General features: G+C 38.2%; 1 protein-coding gene across 5 annotated transcripts in view; it reads right to left on the reverse strand.

Annotated features, from left to right (window-relative positions):
- NAALADL2 (N-acetylated alpha-linked acidic dipeptidase like 2) overlaps positions 1 to 18,822 on the reverse strand; it is a 434,035-nt gene that overhangs the window by 391,463 nt on the left and 23,750 nt on the right. For 2 of the 5 annotated variants that reach the window (XM_050308258.1, XM_050308261.1), the window contains exons 2-3: positions 17,404 to 17,466; positions 6,061 to 6,211 (exon numbers count right to left, since the gene is read on the reverse strand). The exons of 1 other annotated variant lie outside the window; for it this stretch is intronic. The gene's annotated coding sequence lies outside the window, so the exon portion shown is untranslated. The remainder of the gene's footprint in view (positions 1 to 6,060; positions 6,212 to 17,403; positions 17,467 to 18,822) is intronic. 2 more of the 5 variants (XM_050308259.1, XM_050308262.1) reach the window with 1 other exon arrangement.

Consider the following 18,822-nt stretch of genomic DNA (forward strand, 5'->3'; position numbering starts at 1 on the left):
TTGAGACTATACTTTTACTTGGTATCACTTAAAACCAAAATGTTGTCTCAAAATCAAATTTCGAATGTCTGTAAAATATACTGTGAAAACTGACACAATGAAGGTTATTTATGAGTTATAATCACCAAAATCAGTAACCACACAAGAAAAATGCCTGCAAGATAGCACTTTGTACCTGGCAAAAAGAGTTAACCCAGGGCCAACAGTTAAGTTGGTGCACCCACAGGACAACCATTTAGTGATACAAAGTTCATTATTGTACCTGTGGTTTTAATCCTCACTATCAATGAGTTTTATGCTCATAGTATCACACCATAATCCTTTATGAAAGTTTTGTAAATTTATTTAAGACCAGATGTGGTCAAACTGACATATGCATGATTTTCTGCATGTGGCATTAACCAGTAACCAATCTGTCATTCACAAAAGGGTTGATGTCTAGTCTGAAAATCAGCATCTACAAGGAATGTATCTTATAGCAACTCTCTCAACCCATTCTCAACTTATTAACACTGGCAACCATTATTACATGAAGATATGTAAGCTGCAGACTTATGCAACTGCAGACGAACCATCTGACAGAAGAGCTCTGCAAAAGAAACATGACAGACTAAGTCTGAAGTGCAAATCTCCTTCTTTTAGTCAATATAAAACATGACCTTTCCCTTCAGACAGCCTTATTCCTCTAAGTTTTAAGGAAAGAATCTTGGGGAAGAATGAAGTAGGAACAAGAAATGAAGGTAATAAAACAGACTGAGTCAAGTTATAATGGCTTGTCAGACAAGGATAAGAAAGGAACTGTGTGACAGAAGAGAAGCAGCAAGAGGCAAGGCTACAAATGTTGTACCAATGCCAGTTTTGCTGACTTGCTCCTGCCACCTCTTGCCTTATATCCTGGGCCCCCAGCTGAACTGTCTAAAGGAATGCAACGGTGCCACTTCTTAGGTGCAGTCCTGCAACCTGAAAAACACCATGAGATCACTGCTGGATGTGATGCACACACTTTGCCACATTATTTCCCAGTTAATGAAATAGTCCCAGTATCCCCAAGGCAATTCTTTCCCACAGTAGTTTTCAAGGACAAACATACACATTTCTTGTAATGTTCTTCCTCACAAAAGCACTAGAAGGTACAATTATTGAAACGTTAGCGAGAAAGGGAAAAGCACAAATGAATAAAATGCAGCTAAAAGCATCATTATCTACTCTTTGATTTGACATTTATTAAGTTTAGGAGTTTATGATTGTTTCAAATAAAACTGAAAAAAAAGAAAAGGAAACTTCAGCACATCACCTCATCTCACATGGACCTTCCCTACTTCCAAACAACCAGTTAACTTTTCAACATTATTTCAATTTCAACATTTCCTGCATATTGCAGGAAAGTAAAAAACTCTTCACTTTCTCTACAGGAAGGAACACGTTGCAAAGATGAGGCCTAAGAGAAAGATTACTACACATTACTCACTTACAAATAAGCATAATTTACGCACAAATTTATATACAGCTACAAAACCAGGCCGAGAAACACCCTGGAGAGGGTGCCACGTAGTTCAAATTCCATCTAATCCATCAAGAGATGGCCCCACACACACATGGACCCTGAACAGAGTTCATTTTGCCTCCCAGCTGAGCCATCAAACATCACAGCTCTGACACCACCAGCCCCTTCCTCACCACAGGAGCGCACTGGGCTTCAGCAGACAAGCTGGTGGTTGAGCCACCACCCCTGGAGATACTTAAGTCATGTAGATGTGGCACTTGGGGGACATGTTTTGGTGGTGGCCTCGGCAGTGCTGGGTTCACAGTTGGACTTGCTGATCTCAGAGGTCTTTTCCAACCTAAATGATTCTATGACTCGTGACCAAGAGCTGCACTGACGATGTAAAGCTTAATGCTGTGGGGATGCTGTACTAAGCTGTGGCATCACAAAATTAACATTCTGAATTTGCAGAATCGAGGCTTGGGGAGCAGAAGGAGATAAAATTCAACAGAAAGGAAAATTAGAATGAGTATGAGATGTGCATGCAGTAAAGGCAGATGCTTCCTAACTCACACTCTTGAAAGAGCTTTACAAGTAGGCAGCTCACCTACCTAATGGGTGCTCGAAGGGCCTAAAAAAGACAGCACAGACAGCATTAAATTTCATTAACTCACACACAAAGTTCTGTCACTATATGAGCAGCAAATCGTGTTCTGAATGTGGTTAATCAGCCATACAATGAGAACTGAGAGGGACAACCATAAAAATAAACGCAAGCATTTCAAAAGCATTTCTTTCTAATGCTGGTTTGGGAAAAGGACCTATGCTTAAATTTTATTCACTGATAAGTGAACTCCTCCCTACCAATTTAGCCAACCAGTTAACAATGTTATATCACACTTCCTAAGGAGATACCATTAACTCAGTATCACAGACCAAGGGAGAAGATTAAAACATCCTAATTACAGAGAAATGAATAACATCAAATGGGTAAAGATAATTACATAATTCAACAGAAAATTAAGAAGGTTAAAGCACTAAAAATTTAATCAAAACCAAAGTAACAAAATAAACATAAAGTTACAAATTACAAGACATCGATTTGACTTCTAAATGTAAACACGAACTTTGGATTTTTGTCTTGTACAAACACAAAAGTCCAAAATAAGACACATTTTGTCAGTGAAGAATCAATGTACATTTATGAACTTTCTAGTCCATCCAGTTCTCTATTTTCCCTAAAACCTTCAAAGTGAGGATTCTGAGGCATCTATTCTGAACCACTTCGTGAGCCTGCCCTGTGAGATTTGAAGGACTACTTATGTTGGCACAAAGCAGGACACAGTGACCACACCATGGAAACAGCAAGGCTCCCTCCAGAGAGCATTGCAACAGATCTTCAGTGGGTAAAGAAACAAGGTATTAACATCAAAACCTTTTGCTGCATGATGGTGAAATAGCTGCACAACTCCCTTTATACACTGAAAGGAGAACACTCAACCTTCAGAACCTTCATTCCACACCCAAACACATGCACAAGCTGGTAGCACTGGAGCCACAAATGAGAAAACCTCTTTTGACCAGCAGGTAACATCAAATTGCAGCAGCAAGGCCGTTCACATGGCTGCATTATCCCATTCTAAAGATCCTGTCAGTGACTCTACTCAGCCTGACACACAAAAGAGAAGTGAGCCCAGGCTGAGTTCTCCTCGGCACTTGCCTGCAAGATTGTCCCCTGGCAAACAGCACCAGGAAAGATGAAAGCTGAACGGATCATCTGAAATTACTTGTCAGTGTCCCACATCTCACCCCAAATGTCACAAATTCATAATTACTAGAGCATCAGGAGACACGAGAAAGCACGAATGGCTTACCTGGAAAATGAGAAGGCAGTAACTACAGCAGATGATTTCCTCCACTTTTTAATATCCCAGTGATTTTCTGAGCTTTAATAAGGCATCTCCTCACCTAACATCTGCCATTCAACAAAAGGCTTAACCCAGAAAGAAATTTTTAATACTAGCTCCTTGTGGGACCAAACTGATACATTTTAGCCCATTTCTTTCTAATAAATGCAATGATTTTAATCAAATTTGTTCAGAGAACAGAAGATTAGTTAAAGAAGAGAAGTAACTGAAACATTAAATTAAGGTATCATAGGGAATTAAAAATTTAATTTTCTGCTATTATCAGTGGTATATTATGAATAAAGAACACACAATATGCAATTAATATGCAGCACAATATGAACAGCATTTGAGAAAAATGAATTTCATATGTAGGACAAAAAAGGAGATGAATTCTTAAACCCAATCCAATTTGCTTTATTCTGTTCAATTTTCCCACCGGCATCTGTTTAAATACTTGCAGGTAAGGAGAAAGTCACTACTAAATTCTGAGATATTTTAAGGTGATGACGGTTGATGACAGGCAACACGATATTTCCTATATTTTGTATATTTCCTATACAAATTGAGGTATTACTGCTGTAAGCTTGCTTTTGTTCGAGTAGATAGCTGCTTCCCACATGGGGCTCCATGGAAAGGAACAAGACCAAGACCAGCAGTTTGTAAGTCAAACAGTAGAATTATGCCACTAATTAAAAAGTTAAAATATTCTTAAAACTTAATCTAAATTCCCAGGTTATCTAAGGTTAAAATGTGCTATTCAGGTTCACCAGTCAATGCACAAAATTACATTTTCCTAAGCCATTCACTGTTCTGTGTATGGATATTTTGAGGCAGAAGAGAGGAAGCAATGTAGTATCAGACAAGCAGCACTTTTTTCCTGTAGGTATCAACAAGATGAATAGGAAAAGTATCCAGAAAATAAGGCAAATATGCTGCATGTTAAAGAATGCTCTATTTGACTTAAAGGCATCTGCATTTGTACTTAGTTGAAGTTATTTTTATTTGATCAAGACAACTGAGACACTGCCAATTTGCTTGATTTCAGCATTTTTTTCAGCACTAATATTGCTAAGGATTTAATTAAGTTTTTCTTAGCTCACCCTGATTACCACATAGGTTTTGAATTCATGGGTATTTGAAACTCTTCAGAAAACAAACAGCCCATAAAAAAGTTATTTTTATTGCCACTTGACTCCACTCAGGTGCAACTGCATAAAACAAGCCAAGTGCAGGTGGCATGGGCACGTTCTGGCTTTGTGGTGGGTTTGGGAGTCTGTTTTCAGATTCCTTAACTTTCCCTTTCCTGTCACTTCCATTTTCCTCCTCCCCAGGCAAGCAGATTCTTTAACACACTGGAGCTCAAACAAAAACTGTATACATGGAGTCCTGTTTTGTACATTAAATACATATGGAAGGAAAGATTCAGTCCACCAGAATTCTGCAAACCTCACGTTCAGAATCACAACAATGAACTCTATGTATGTAGTAAGTTTAAGTTGGGGTTTTTTTTGGTTCAATCCATCCAGCCTAATTTAACAAATTGACAACTATTTGCTTATTCCATGTTCTCTATTGCCATTTTACTTCCAACAAATCCTGTTTCGTGCTCCTTGAAATGCATCCAGCTGAACACTCATTTTTGACAACCAGCATTTCTAGAGGGCAAATGTGATCACCCAGATTGACCTTCTACACTGCACAGGCCAAAGAATTCAACTCAGCAATTTCTGCATTGAGCCCACATGCAGCTGGCAGAGCTAGATCACGTATTTTATAGTGATATACAACCTTGTTTTAAATATTCAAACCAACAGCAAAAACCATAAATTGGTTAATTACTGTTTTAGATTTCTCTGCCTATAGCTGTGACCTTCATATTCACAGAACTAGTGGACTCATTTCTTCCATACACTTAGTACACAGGTTTGAATTTCCAGCTTATTCCCCAGGTTCAGGCATTTGATAAATCCTCTCCACTTCAAAAGACAGCCTTTATTTCCCATCAGTTCTGAGGCCTGATAATGGACCCAAATTTTCTTAAATGCAGAAGGAAACACAGCAAGACACAGCTATCAAACAAGTTCTGTAAACAGGCTTATTTATCCACAAATAATGTGCAGCAAAAGCAGGAAGTATTGAAAACTACTCACTGCCAAAGTTATGCTGGGAGATCCCTGCTTAGGAGTATTGCTGCAGCTCAGAGATCAATAATTCTGGGCTTAAGCTTGTCAAGTCAGTACATTACATCTCATGCATCAAACTGCTTGACACTGATAAGAAAGAAGATGCAGTTTCAAGAGTCTCATCAAGAGTTTTCATGAATGGGCGGGTGACAAAGTAGTTTCTTCAGGGGTCAGGTACAATGAATATTGAGACACCTTTTTTTTTTCCGTATAAAAGGAAAAAAAACTCCAGATACATTTGTAAAATTCCAAGTGCAGGGATTTGGGGTTATTTGAAGTTACAAAATCAGTTGCATGCTCTGACATAAAACTACAGACACCACACTTATGTCACAGAACCACACAGCTGGGACATAAGATATTATGTTCAAAGACCGATCAGCTCTTGGCAACAGGGACCGAGGTGACACTGACCTCCTACAGTGAGAATTACTCACATAGTTCTGTTCATTAACTTTCAAGTACAGTAGCTTTGGACAATTACCTGTTTCTGGGCTCTCCTGAAGAGGATCACCCTGCCATCAATCTCATTTTGGGTGTTTGCTGAGCCATCAACTAACTCAGTGTCCTCAGACAGGCTGACCCATCTCTGTATGTTCCAGTCTTGCTCGTGCCCAGAGATGATATAACCAAGCCTGAGAGGAAGAAGCCAAGATAACACTTAAAGCATATTACCAGGAGTCTTTCTTGGATCATAAACACCTAAATTAAGATCCAAAGGAAGTCTTTAACAAGCGGGCAAAACAATTCAACTGAAAATACGTCCTTTATTTTGCTGCTGCTATCCAGATGTCTTCTGCCAAAAAACAGCCTCTTTTTTTTTTCCCATTATGTTATAAGCATAAACATGTTTACATATACTCACTCTGCATGCATTCTTGAGTTAACTTTGCTTCAGTCTTGCTCAGAAAAGATAAATAGCTCTGCTTTTCTTAAAATAAGGGTGAGTGTACACTGAAGAGACGTTTTCTTGAGAGAATTACATGGCTCTGAAAACTTCATAACTAAATTTTAAGCCATAATGCTTCTATTTTTTAAAAGTATTTAGCTATAATTTGCCTTTACCTTATCCCTTACTTCATAACTGCAATTACTGTAGATGATCAAGTCTAAGAGAAACAAAGCAGCACAGTAAAACAAAGCAAAAGGCAGCAAAATATTTCAGTGATTAAATTCTGCTTTGGAAATTCATATTCACATATGACTTGGTAACCTAAGAGCAAACAGGAAATCTGCAGATTAGGAATATTTTCCTAGGCACATTTCATTGAAAACTAGATATCTTTTGAGACATTTACTTACTGCTTGACTTTTTTAATTCTTTACCCCTGTAGAGAGCTATAAAGAAGTGTGGCATGTTTAACTGATTAGACAGATACTTGCTGACTCAGCCTAAACAGAGTTTAAAACTTTTGCTAAATCCAGCTCTTAGGACTCAAGGCCTGTCAGAAAAAAAACAAAACAAAAGTGTATATATTATGGTTTGAGAATAAACAGATACATGGACACTATTTATTTTAAACTACTGAAAAGAGTATTAATTGGGTTTGCATTCACAGTACAGGTGTGCTGCTGGAATGCAAACAAGCCCAGATTATTCAGAATGAAGGACAAGTAGTGATTTTGAAGTGTTAATTAGGAACACAAGGGATATGAGAGCATAGTGGAAACAAAATGAATGTGCTGATTGTGAGAAAAAGAGAAACCTTTTAGAACAGAGCATCCAGAATAACACTTGCAGTAAAGACAGAAATGTGCAATTGGCAAAATAAATTGGGTACATCTACAGTGCCTACAGAAAACCCCATTTTGTGCAGCTCAGACCATCCTTCTGCAACACAGGACCTACAGACTCATCAGGTTTGTCACAGGCCAACTGCATCTCTGATAGAAATCAATAATGGTTTTGTCATTGGAAAGAGATACCTAATATAAAAATGAGCTTTTTTTCCACATAAATTGTGCAACTCCCATTAAATCAGAACCATAAGTTAGCTAATGCATCTGTAATAACAGCACAAGTAGTATTTGCTATCTGGATTTTTGGGAAATATGCAAACCAACATCTTATTTTGAAATGTTTAAGATGCAAGAGATACTATTAAGTAACAGTTTACCTCTACTGTTCACTTCTATTGAACTTTCAAGCCACAAGAGCTTCAACATAAAATTTCACTTTCTCTGATAAAATCTTCCATGCACCTTCTATTTGTGATGCCTTTTTCAACCATAAAACAAACAAACAAAGAAATCAAACAAGACTTAGAAACAAATTGTAAAGGAACACAATTCTAATGCAGATTATCACAAATTATAACATCAATTTAATCCCACTAATATTAATGAAATGCAATAGAAAAAGTGATGCATATCAGAAACTTCTGCTGTGTCCTCATGTGGAGCTCCTGGCTAGAGGGAAGTTCAGACTGACTTGTTCAACACAGCACACTAATGTAATATGGCACCAATAAAAGGGGCTTGTTCTAAAATAAAATCTTTACAATCAAACACCACATCAGGTTTTACTCATTTTTTAAGACATGGGAATCACCAATTTTGTTACATTAACACATAAGACCAGAAACTATTAACTCCTACTGAAAGTCAAACAGCAACCCCTGCACAAGCTCTGTACTGGCAAGACAGCCCTGCTCAGGAGCCAGAGAATCACATCAGCTCATCTTATTCCCATGCCACTGTCTCAGCACACTGCTAGGGCAGAGGACCACAGATTCATGCCTGCATGAATCCAAACCAAATTTGCTGTCTGCCACCAACCTGAAGCAGATACAGGTTTATCGGAGCATCGCTGACTAAACTCTCCATCCTGTGAGTGCTCTGCCATCCTGTCAGAGCTCTTGGTGTGTACTGCTAAGAAGGAGATGTACAGCTGCACACAGCAACAATCAACAGATTTGTCCCCTGCTGCTTCAAAGCTGTTATCCAAATCTACGAATCTCCACATCCCTGTGCTCCTTTATCAGAATGGAACGTAATAATACAGATTGAAGCCTCTGGATAATTCAATGAAAAGCTGCATTCTTTCTTAGTTAAGAGGATCTGCTTAGAGTATCATCTTCCAGAATCCACTGAAAGCCAGCAAAAGTAATCAGGTAAAACACTGCCTTCTGGAACACATCGATTTGCTCAAATTCAAGCACACTTTTCACTATGAACTCTGTATTGAGCTCCTCCTCAAAACAACAAACAAGAGAACGGTTACTTCTCAATCTGATTTTCAGAAGAAAGATAGATGGTCTGTGCCTCTGCAAAACCATTACTGCTGTATTGACAGCATTCACAAACTCTGAGAAAGAATTATAATGAAACAAATACTGCACAGATTAAAAAGCATTCCAGATTGTTTTAAAAAGAAAAACAACAACAAGAAAATTGAAACACCCAAGAATTACTGCTTTCCCCCTCACTTCCTACAAATCCTAGACCATCCGTGTTATGTCTCCATGTACACTTTTGTGGGCAAGGAAAGAAAATCTCAGACCACAAGTGGCTTCAGTGGCTTAGTGAACCTTAACCTGCCATAAAATCAAGACCAAGAAAAAAAACACCATTTGACTGCTGTTTCAGTTCAGTGGTCATTCTAAACTTAGCATGCCATAATCTAACACAGCCCAGAAAAGGTTCACAGGGCCTTTTCCACGGCAAGTAGAAAGATCTGATGTCCATCTGTTCCATAGAGTTTACAGCATAAACTGACCTCCCCATCACAGAACCCTGAAGATGATGCATGAAGGACAAATGCAAGCTAAGCAGCTTCAGAGTGTTTTATGATGTTACCCGTATTCCAGGTTAATATGAGATCTTTATACTGGTACATTACTGTGTCTGAGGCCACTGGAGTTATACTGCAGCTTCTTTACCAGATTGCATTATATTTCTTCACAGTTCCTATCTGCTTTCAAATTTAAGCAAACCCCAGGGAATGCAGCCGTTCGGTATTTTTGTTGATAGCTTTGCTGCTCTGCCGCCATCTCTCTCAAGAGAGCTTGTTAGGTGTAATACCTCTAAGAAAAGGTTTAAGTAACAGTTTGTTCCAAGTCCTGAGAAAAGTAAAAATAGTTTTAATTATGCTCTCATTTCCATGCCAAGCCGTCTTCTTTACTGTGACATCCAACTACATTCTGCACTGCAACAGATTTTGAGAAACAAATGAAAAAACATCCCCAGCTCCTTAAGCTGGGAAGGCAGTTTTATTTATCCAGCAGTAGGTATCTGAAACGACTATCATAAAGATACCATAAAAACAGTCGAACAGATATTTCTTATTGCAAAGGGAAATGAGAGAAAAATCTGCAGTATAGCTTGAAGACAAGTCTTCACAGCTGCATTCGTCAAGAGTCAGATGATTCTGGATATATACATTCAGTATAGGAAAAACACAAACTAAAAACAATAGGAAAAAGAAAGGAAGCAGACTTCTCCCATTGGGTTGAAGGAACTAACATTGCTGTAAAAACTAAAAAACAGGGCACTGTCCCTTCTTATTGCAAATGTATTCCTACAAACATTGCAGAACCACCAAATGATTCAAAACTAAAATGCAAAGGGTCACATCCCCTGTCAGCTGCTCTGTCTGCCAGAGGCTTCAGTTCTGCTCCCAGCCTTTGCTTTATTTCTACTCATGTCTCAACATGTACCTATGAGGCAGATTTTTCTGTGTGTTAAGAGGAAGGCAACTAACGGATAAATGAAGACATGAGCACAGACATAGAAAAGCCAATAAAAAGTAAAATGGGGGAAAGTGGAGTAGTGTCATCTTATGTATTAAAGGAAAAGTTCTGAAATGATTCACCAACATAATTGTCTTTCACATGAGGTAAACTGAGCTCATGAAATTCTACTTCCAAAATCCAATCTATCATTTATGAACAATATTCACCATACAGCTGTTGACTATAATGGTTATAGTACTATCTAAGATAAAGGATATTTATCTGAAAAAAGTCACACTTTGTAAAAATAATTGCTAACACACAGTTTGTAATAAATGTTACTCACAACAAAACCAAAAGGTCTGCAGTGACAAAATCCCAGTGCAGAGTTTTAAGACATCTGGCTTAGCTGATTTTGACAGAGGGCACAGGTGGACTTGGAGGAGTCAAGGTGAAAACAGCAGGAATACTTTACCCTTGGAAGAGAAGCTTCCCAAAACTTGGGAAACTGCCTGCCTGCATTCAAGTCCCTCAATCCTGTCTCTAAACAATGCCTTGAAACCTGAAGCTTTTCAGTTCCATTTCCTGCAAGCCTCACATATTGGGCAGCCTCCTTGTTGAAGCCTAAACCTGTGTTACTTTAATTACAGTATTATTTATTTGCTGTGCAGGTGTTTTGCTGGGGAAAGGGAAGCTAGGGTGATTTCTTTAAATCAAAAATTGGTTACGGCTTCAGCTTTTATGAAAACAAAACCATTGTAAAACATTCCCCTCTGTTGAGACGAGCTCTTTTCCGTAATGCACTGAGACGCCTTAGAGCACTGAAAGTGTTCATAGTAGGATGGTGAAATATTTCACTTCTCTATCTATGCATATAAACTGAATCTCCAACAGGTAAAACTCATTACGTTGTTGAAATCCATCAGAGTTTTGTCACTGACATCACCAGGACGTAGATGGTTTATTTATAGAGGTATATCCATATTCTTTCTACAAAAATATTAAAAAATCCTTATAACTGACAATATGTTACCTAAAGGAGTCTCTTAACTAAACAGTTTGAACAGCTCGATTTACTGATTGCTGATCACTATTGCTGATCACTTTTAAAATGTCACTTTAACCCAGTACTTATGCTTGATCGTGCTTCCAAGAAAACAAATGTCAAAACTCTCCCAAGAAGATTATCTCCTTCATAGGTCTTTACAGTATAGGAAACACTCATTTTAAACTCAGATTTGCTATATTTAGAGTAGCATAGTCTTAAAGAATTATTAAGTATACTGAGAATGCTGTGAGGATGCTAAATATTACACCTCTGCCCTGAACTACAGCAGGCTCTGAAGCATCTATCTCAGCTTCCATGTTTTCTTGAAATTTTCAATATTCATGTGAGAAATAAAGACCATATACCTTGGATGTTTTGATAATTTATTTTTCACACTACTCTAGATATTTATCAACTAACAAATAGCAATTATGCTTGAAACCAAAGGCTCATTGCCATATCACACAAAAGAATCACCAGTTCTAATTTGCACATATGGAACCACTCATGCCTTTCTTTGGGTCAAGGCATGTAATCTCCTCCAAGTTCCTGGAATTAATTCACCTGAGGGAGGCAGTCAATCCAGGCTGGGCTTAAATTCAATGTTTCCTTAATTAGACTTCTGTATTTTTATTGGACATTCCAAAAGGCTCTGTCATAGCAAACTAGACCTCAATGTCTAGTTTTTTCAGGAAAAGGGCCTTATTTTGGAATATGACAGCAGGGACCACTTCCACCACTGCTGAAAGTGTAAGCAAAGGAAGGATTAATGCTAAGGGCAAACTGAAACACAGCAGAAACACACAAGTCTGGTAGGCTGGAAAGATCCTCTCAAGTGCAACACACTTCACAGCACAATGAGAAAGATGTTCTACAGGGGAATAATAAAAAGACAGCCAAATAATGTCCTTGTGGCTTTTGGAATTCCTGCTACGAGCAGGGGAACATATCAGCTCAGAGGGGCTTGGACACAGAAGCTTTTCTGATCAAACTCATCAAATAGTATTTCTGGTCTTCCTGCAGACCAGCCATGGGCAATGTCCCTCCCCTTCCAGCTAACACAATCCTCTATTACAAACCCATGCTTAGAGCATGGGTCAGTTAACAAATAAAAATAAAAATCCAAGAAAAACCCAACTTGTAGCGCTGTCTTACTATATAAACCCAGCTCTCCATTCACTGCCAGGAAAAAAAGCTGCTCAAAATTGTCATCCTTAAAATTGACCGTATGAGGCCATCACTGTGTTAGTTTACACCATCTGTAACAGAAGAGATCCCTGTTGTCTTGGCACAGCTCTTCTAATAGTCTTCAGTCCTCACAGAAGACAAATATTTTACATGCAGTTTTCTTTAAGGCAAAGAACACAGCATTCCATGTCGATTTTTAATTTTAAGATAAATACTTTCACTTCCAGTTTGCTACGAGCAAAAATCACTAGAAGTATGAGACTTTTAGGAGTTTTGTAAAATAAATATGCTAGTCTAGAAAAACAATTCTTTTTTTTTTTTTTTTTACCGATGATTTTACAGTTTAGTTTTTCCATGGTCAGTTGTGCACTACTGCAGTCAGAAAAGATGAATTCATCCCTCTAAGGAATTAATGCAATACTGAAGGATTATGTTATGGTCTCCTAATTATTTTATGGCACCCTACAGAGAGAATCAACTTTAAACAGCAACACGCTTCTGTTGATGAAAACATTGCTCTACTTATGTGTCACTTTAGTACGGCATAGCAGGCTGTCACAATCTACCTCCTGCATGCAAGTCAAGCTTTCACTAATGTTAAAAATCCTAATTATGTCTCTATACTTAACTCAAGAACATTGAGCCAAATTCTTCCCAAAAACAGTGGAAAATAAGGGAATACCCCTAACAACAGATGGGGGATTAAAGGCTGTATTTGTTTCCTTGATATGAAGACTTTGTGTGAAATCTTTGCTCTACTGGAGACCACTGGAAACAGTGACAAGTTTGCAAAACCTGTTTCTAGAGCTACAGAAGCCTCACAGGATTTGTATTCAGCACTCAAATTGTAGCTATAATTTTGAAAGAAACCTAGGGACATGCCTATCAAACGTAGCCAATATATTAACTCAATGGCAATGCATTGATTTTCTTACATAATTCCACTCTATATGAGGCCATATGAACTTGGGAACTGATTCTGAATGGAATTTCAAACAATTTTGTTCTAGGAAACACAAAAAAAATAAAAGCAACCCCACTTGCAATTTCATAGAGAAAAATTAAAATGCATTAGGTCCTGTTAATGCTTTTCAGTGCTGACAATATTCCCAAGATGCTCTTGCTAAAATAATGACTCGAGGAAATGTAGCCAAAGACACTTCCCTGCACCCTCAAATAGAGCATGCAGAGGTGATCACACCACATGCATTTCAAGTTACTGTTTTGACTAAAGACTCAGGTTTCTGGGGGTTCAAAACCTGAGTGTCCTCCCCTGCCTTTGCTCTGCTGAGTTGGCAGCAATTGAACCATTTCAGTATTAAACTACTTCATGGTATGTTCCTGAGCAGTTTCAGTGATTTTCTGGTGGTTAATCTCTCAGACCATCATTAACACATTACAGTCAGAGGCAACTGTGAGAGAATGATCAATTAACCAAGTGATTAGCAATTTCCTTTGCCCTGCCCCACTCCCTAAAATTAAGTGGTTCAGGCTTGACCACCGTGCCACAATGAAAACAAGCAAATCGCATTTTACCTTATTATTCCTGTTTGAATAGCAAATTACCTAAAACCAACTCATTCAGCCATGTCAATGAGGAGCTGCAAATTGTTTGTTAGCATTGTCTTCTTTTTTATGTGTCCTTTCTGCTATGAGTTCTATTACACCACTTGCTATTTATAAAGCACCAACACAAAACACTTCAGAGGAAACCAGTTGGATAATGGTTTAACAGCTGAAAGGTGGCAGCAGCACAGAGCAGAGTCTCAGATACAAAGAGATGAGTAACAATTTCTTTTTTGCATGAGTGACCTTCCTGAAGTCAATGGAATAACACACACACTTAAGGAATAACACGGTGCAAGTCTGAAGAGGCGCTGAGCATGATTTTTAAAGAGGAATGATTTTCAGGATTTTAAATGTATCTTCTAAAAGTAATAAATTGTAATAACCTAAATAATTGTAATAACTTAACTGACACACTCATTGAACGAGAACTCCTCCAAATCTTATCTTTCCCTTACTTCCCTGCCCTCCTCCCCCTACTTCAACTACATTTTCTTCATATATAGAAAAGCCATCTTGCTCCATGAAGAGTCATGTATTTGGGCACTGGGAAAGGTCTGTGATTAATCCTGCTAAAATATGAGACCAGCACGTCCCCATGACTTTGAAATACAGCACCTTTACTAATTTAAAAGGGAAGAGAGACATTTGGGTATGAAAACAGGTTGCAGGAATACTCTGGGTTCAAAAGCTGAACAACTGTCATCGTGAGTAGCAAAATCTATTGGGGGAAGAACAGAACAGGATGGACCACAATCAGTTAAACATTTTCTCTTACAGTTTAAGAACAGAAACTGATGCAGAAAGATAGAGCTCTTAGTTCACCTCCCTATTCCTTTGCTCCTGGTTGAAATTAAGTTTACTGGAAACCTGCATTAGCGGCATAGCACTGTCTCTGGCCCACTTCCAGGAAGGGTTCTCATTGGAGCAAATCCCTTTGGTTCTTCCTAGGCTCATTCCTTATTTGCAGGTTCCTTAGTGAGCTAAAAGTAAGCAGTGGTGGTGTTCACATGTTTCTCCTTTTTTAATTAATCTATGTTTGCTATTTGCTGGATGGAAATCTTAAACGATCTCCCACTAAAGTTATATTCTAACTCACGGTGACTTTGCCAGCCAGCACATTTCATCCATTGCTTGTAGGGACATCCAGCACTTCAGAAAAATCTCATGATTCAGACCAATATATGGAATTAATTCCCATATATGCAATCAGCTGGCAGACATCGATTTACATGTGCATCAGTATGGATCAGAGTATGCCCCATCTCTGCAGAAGAAGCTGGGACAAGTCAACATCAGTAACATTATCAAACTCGGTTGGGAAATTTGGTGAGTGAAAGTCTAAGCTTCTGCAAATCTGCCAAGTCATATTTAAACATAGTTTTGTCTCAAGGCATTTCAGAAGTGTTCTAGATCGGCCTTTGCAGCACTGCTTTACTCCTAAGTTCATGCCCCATTTAAATGTGAAATGCTACAGATTTCTATTTAGATTTACCTCAAAACAATTGACTGTATAAGTAAAAGTCAAATGGGAGGGTGGAGTTTGCAGACTGCACAGGCCTAATAGCAAAGAATTCTACTTTTATTTCATCCCAGGTTTCCTTCTTTCCATCTCTGTTTACAGTTATATTAATTAATTACAGAAATAACAGCCTTGGACTGTCCGGTTCATTCCTTGAAATTATGTCATCAGTTTTCACATTGCCAAAATTAATTTTCTGTCTTTGTAGATTCACATCTCAGATTTTCTTCTAATGCAAACAGCAGAAAAGCAAGATTGGACAGCCCACTGCTGATAACAGAGTATTAGAGATTGCCTTAGAGAGCTTTGTCTCAAATGAAATAGTGTCCAAAGTACAAATTAAAGGTGTTTTTTAGAAGTTGTAGTTAACAAATTTTGATTTCTAGCTAAAAGAACAAAAATAAAAATTCTAAACTTTCAGGAAATTTAATGGTTATTTTAAATATTACTTTTGAAATTTGTTTTAAAGCTGACTCAACACTTCTAATTTTAATTAAGCCAAAGGTATATCAGAACTGTAAAAACCAGCTATGAAATGCAATGCATTAAAAATGCTTAAACAGATAACAAATATTCATACACCAATGCAAAGAAATTAGTAGAGCTAATCAAGCCACATTACAATCCCAGATAAAAGATGAACAGAAACAAAACCTCTATATAGGGCAGGTAACACTGTAAATTGTTCTTGCTTTCCCTGGAAGAGTCCAATTCCTTCCCCAATTTCCTAGCAGTTTCCAGAGTACAAAAGGGACAAAGTGATTTTCTTCAGCTCCTCTGTTTTTAAAAATCTGTTGTTAGCAAAAGTGATAAAACAGAGCGAGGTTTTAGGATATGCTGTGACAAAACATAGCGTGCATTGAAACAGAAACTTTGTGCTGTTTGCCAGGTTCCAAAATGCGCGTGAATCATTTCTGAAGAATCCCTTCAGAAACACACAAAACATCCCAAAACAATTCTTTCTGTACAGTGTGAAATCATTTCTTGTCGTTAGTGGAAAGCGGTAAACTCCTGTCCTACTGCTATTTGCAGGTTACACTTCTCAGACATCAAACACAAAAAGGACAAACACTGCTCTCAGATGTAGCACCAGGTCTGTCAAACCTCAGCTCCTATTTAAAGGATCATGGGTATTTCTAGAGAAGTTCATGAAGTTTCTTTCACAGCAGCTTTTGTAAAACACTCTATATTTTTGACTGCAATCTCAAAACCTGAAGTTCAAGGAGGAAATAAGACGTTTTCATTAGATGTGATTGTAGTTTAGATACTTTGCTGTATCTAAACCATCTCAAGTACTGCTTAAAATGACATTTCAACAGATATCCATTCCTGTGCTAATCCTTTTGCATTAAAAGGAGTAGAACTGATATTGTGCATTAGGTTCACTTACCCAGCCAGCAAATACATAAGAAAAACAACTAAATTTTTGATCTGCTTACAAGCAGCAATATCCACTATAATAACCATAAAACATACAGTGAAAGAGGGAGAAATTACAAATATTGAAGAAAACTATCAAACTTAGAACTATTCTTTAGAAACAAATAAAACCACACAGCTATTCATATTTTATGTGGCCAGTACTGCTTGCTGCATGAAAAATTTTGCAAAGTAATTACCCCAGTGCACAAATACTTCTATAGAAGAAACTAGGAAATAAATCCATTCTGCTATTCTCCAGCAATGGATTGTACTATACAGCTTCCATACACACTCATCAGGTTAATTGGTAAGAATTTCTAGCATTTCATCCTTCATAAGCGCTGAAAAGTCAATGTTATTTAACTGTTGCACAAATGTTAATAAAAAGTCATAATCCAGGAAGCTTACCCTGGGTCAACAGAAAGAATCCCAGAACCATCCAAAGTTATTTCCAAAGTCCAGACAAGAGACCTGAAAGGGAGAATAACAAAGGGTTTGTGACAAAGCTGACACAGAGTCCCCTGAAAGGAGCAAAATCAATTGTGACATTTTTCATTTATTTGTAAATGCATCTTTGGCAGTGTGCTCACTCCAAACGACAGCTGGCTCTTATAGAATAGGGGAGGTGATGGTAAAAGAGAGGAATCCTGACAGTTGCTTTAATGAGATTCTGCATCAGGATCACTCCACCACTTTCCCTCAACAAGGAGCGTGCCCTTCACTTTCAATCTTGCATCCTCCAATTTGGAAAGCATTAACCCTATGAAAAACTCAACTCAGCCTCCTCTAATCAGCATCACAGCTCTTCTTCCTACACCTCCCTCACCACATCACTGACATTAAAATCGTGAGCAGACTTCACACATAAAATACGTGTAAGTACCACAGAGAAAATTAAAGTTCAACCTGATAGTATTACTTTAATCAAACTCTGGTTGCAATGTGTGTGGTGAGAGAACAAGGCTTCAAATACACCTTAGCTGATAGCAGGAGCTCAAGCCCACAGAGCTTCCCTTCCAGCTGCTTGAAGCGTTCAATGCAGGAAACTCAGATGCTCACGTTTTGTTTATAACAAAAATAAATAGGGAAAATTGTAACATGACAGGAAAATTGCCTTGCAAATATTGAGAGAATGATCATTCTGGGAACAGAAACAGACAAGGAATTTCAATAACTAACGATGTGTGCAGCGTGATACCGAGCATTTCAGGAAGAGGCCACTGGCTTGAGGATCTAACGCTTTAGTGCACTTACTCTAATCCGAGATGTTTCATTCTCACATTTTCCAACAATAACACATTTTTTGTTGTTCAAACTTGTTTTCTAGTACTATATCACATATCTATCAATGGAACTAGATGACAGCACTGCATATATCATGGTAGCCTCAGGCTGCACTGAAATTAGTATTTTATCCTCTGTTAACATCAGTAAAACATTCGTATTACAACAGTACATTTTTTGTGGGGAAAGAAAAAAAAACCAAACAAAAACCCCAAACACATAGACACAAAAATCTCCAAACCTCTCATATTGCTAAGAGAAGGCTGAATTCCATCTCTTTGCATGCAATCCTACCTCTTCTGAGCAATGAAGCTGGTGAAGGGACAAGAGAACAAGTCCTGTGAGGAGCAGCTGAGGGAGCTGGGGTTGGTTTAGTCTGGAGGAAAGAAGGCTCAGGGGAGACCTTATCACTCTCTGCAGCTACCTGAGGGGAGGCTGTAGCTGGGAGGGGATCAATCTCTTCTCCCTAATAACAAGCAAAAGGACAAGAGGAAACTGCCTCAAGTTGTGCCAGGGGAGGTTTAGACTGGATATAAAGGGGGG

The sequence above is a fragment of the Myiozetetes cayanensis genome, unplaced genomic scaffold, assembly GCF_022539395.1.
Source record: "Myiozetetes cayanensis isolate MyiCay16 unplaced genomic scaffold, myiCay2020 scf13, whole genome shotgun sequence".
Classification (NCBI taxonomy): domain Eukaryota; kingdom Metazoa; phylum Chordata; class Aves; order Passeriformes; family Tyrannidae; genus Myiozetetes; species Myiozetetes cayanensis.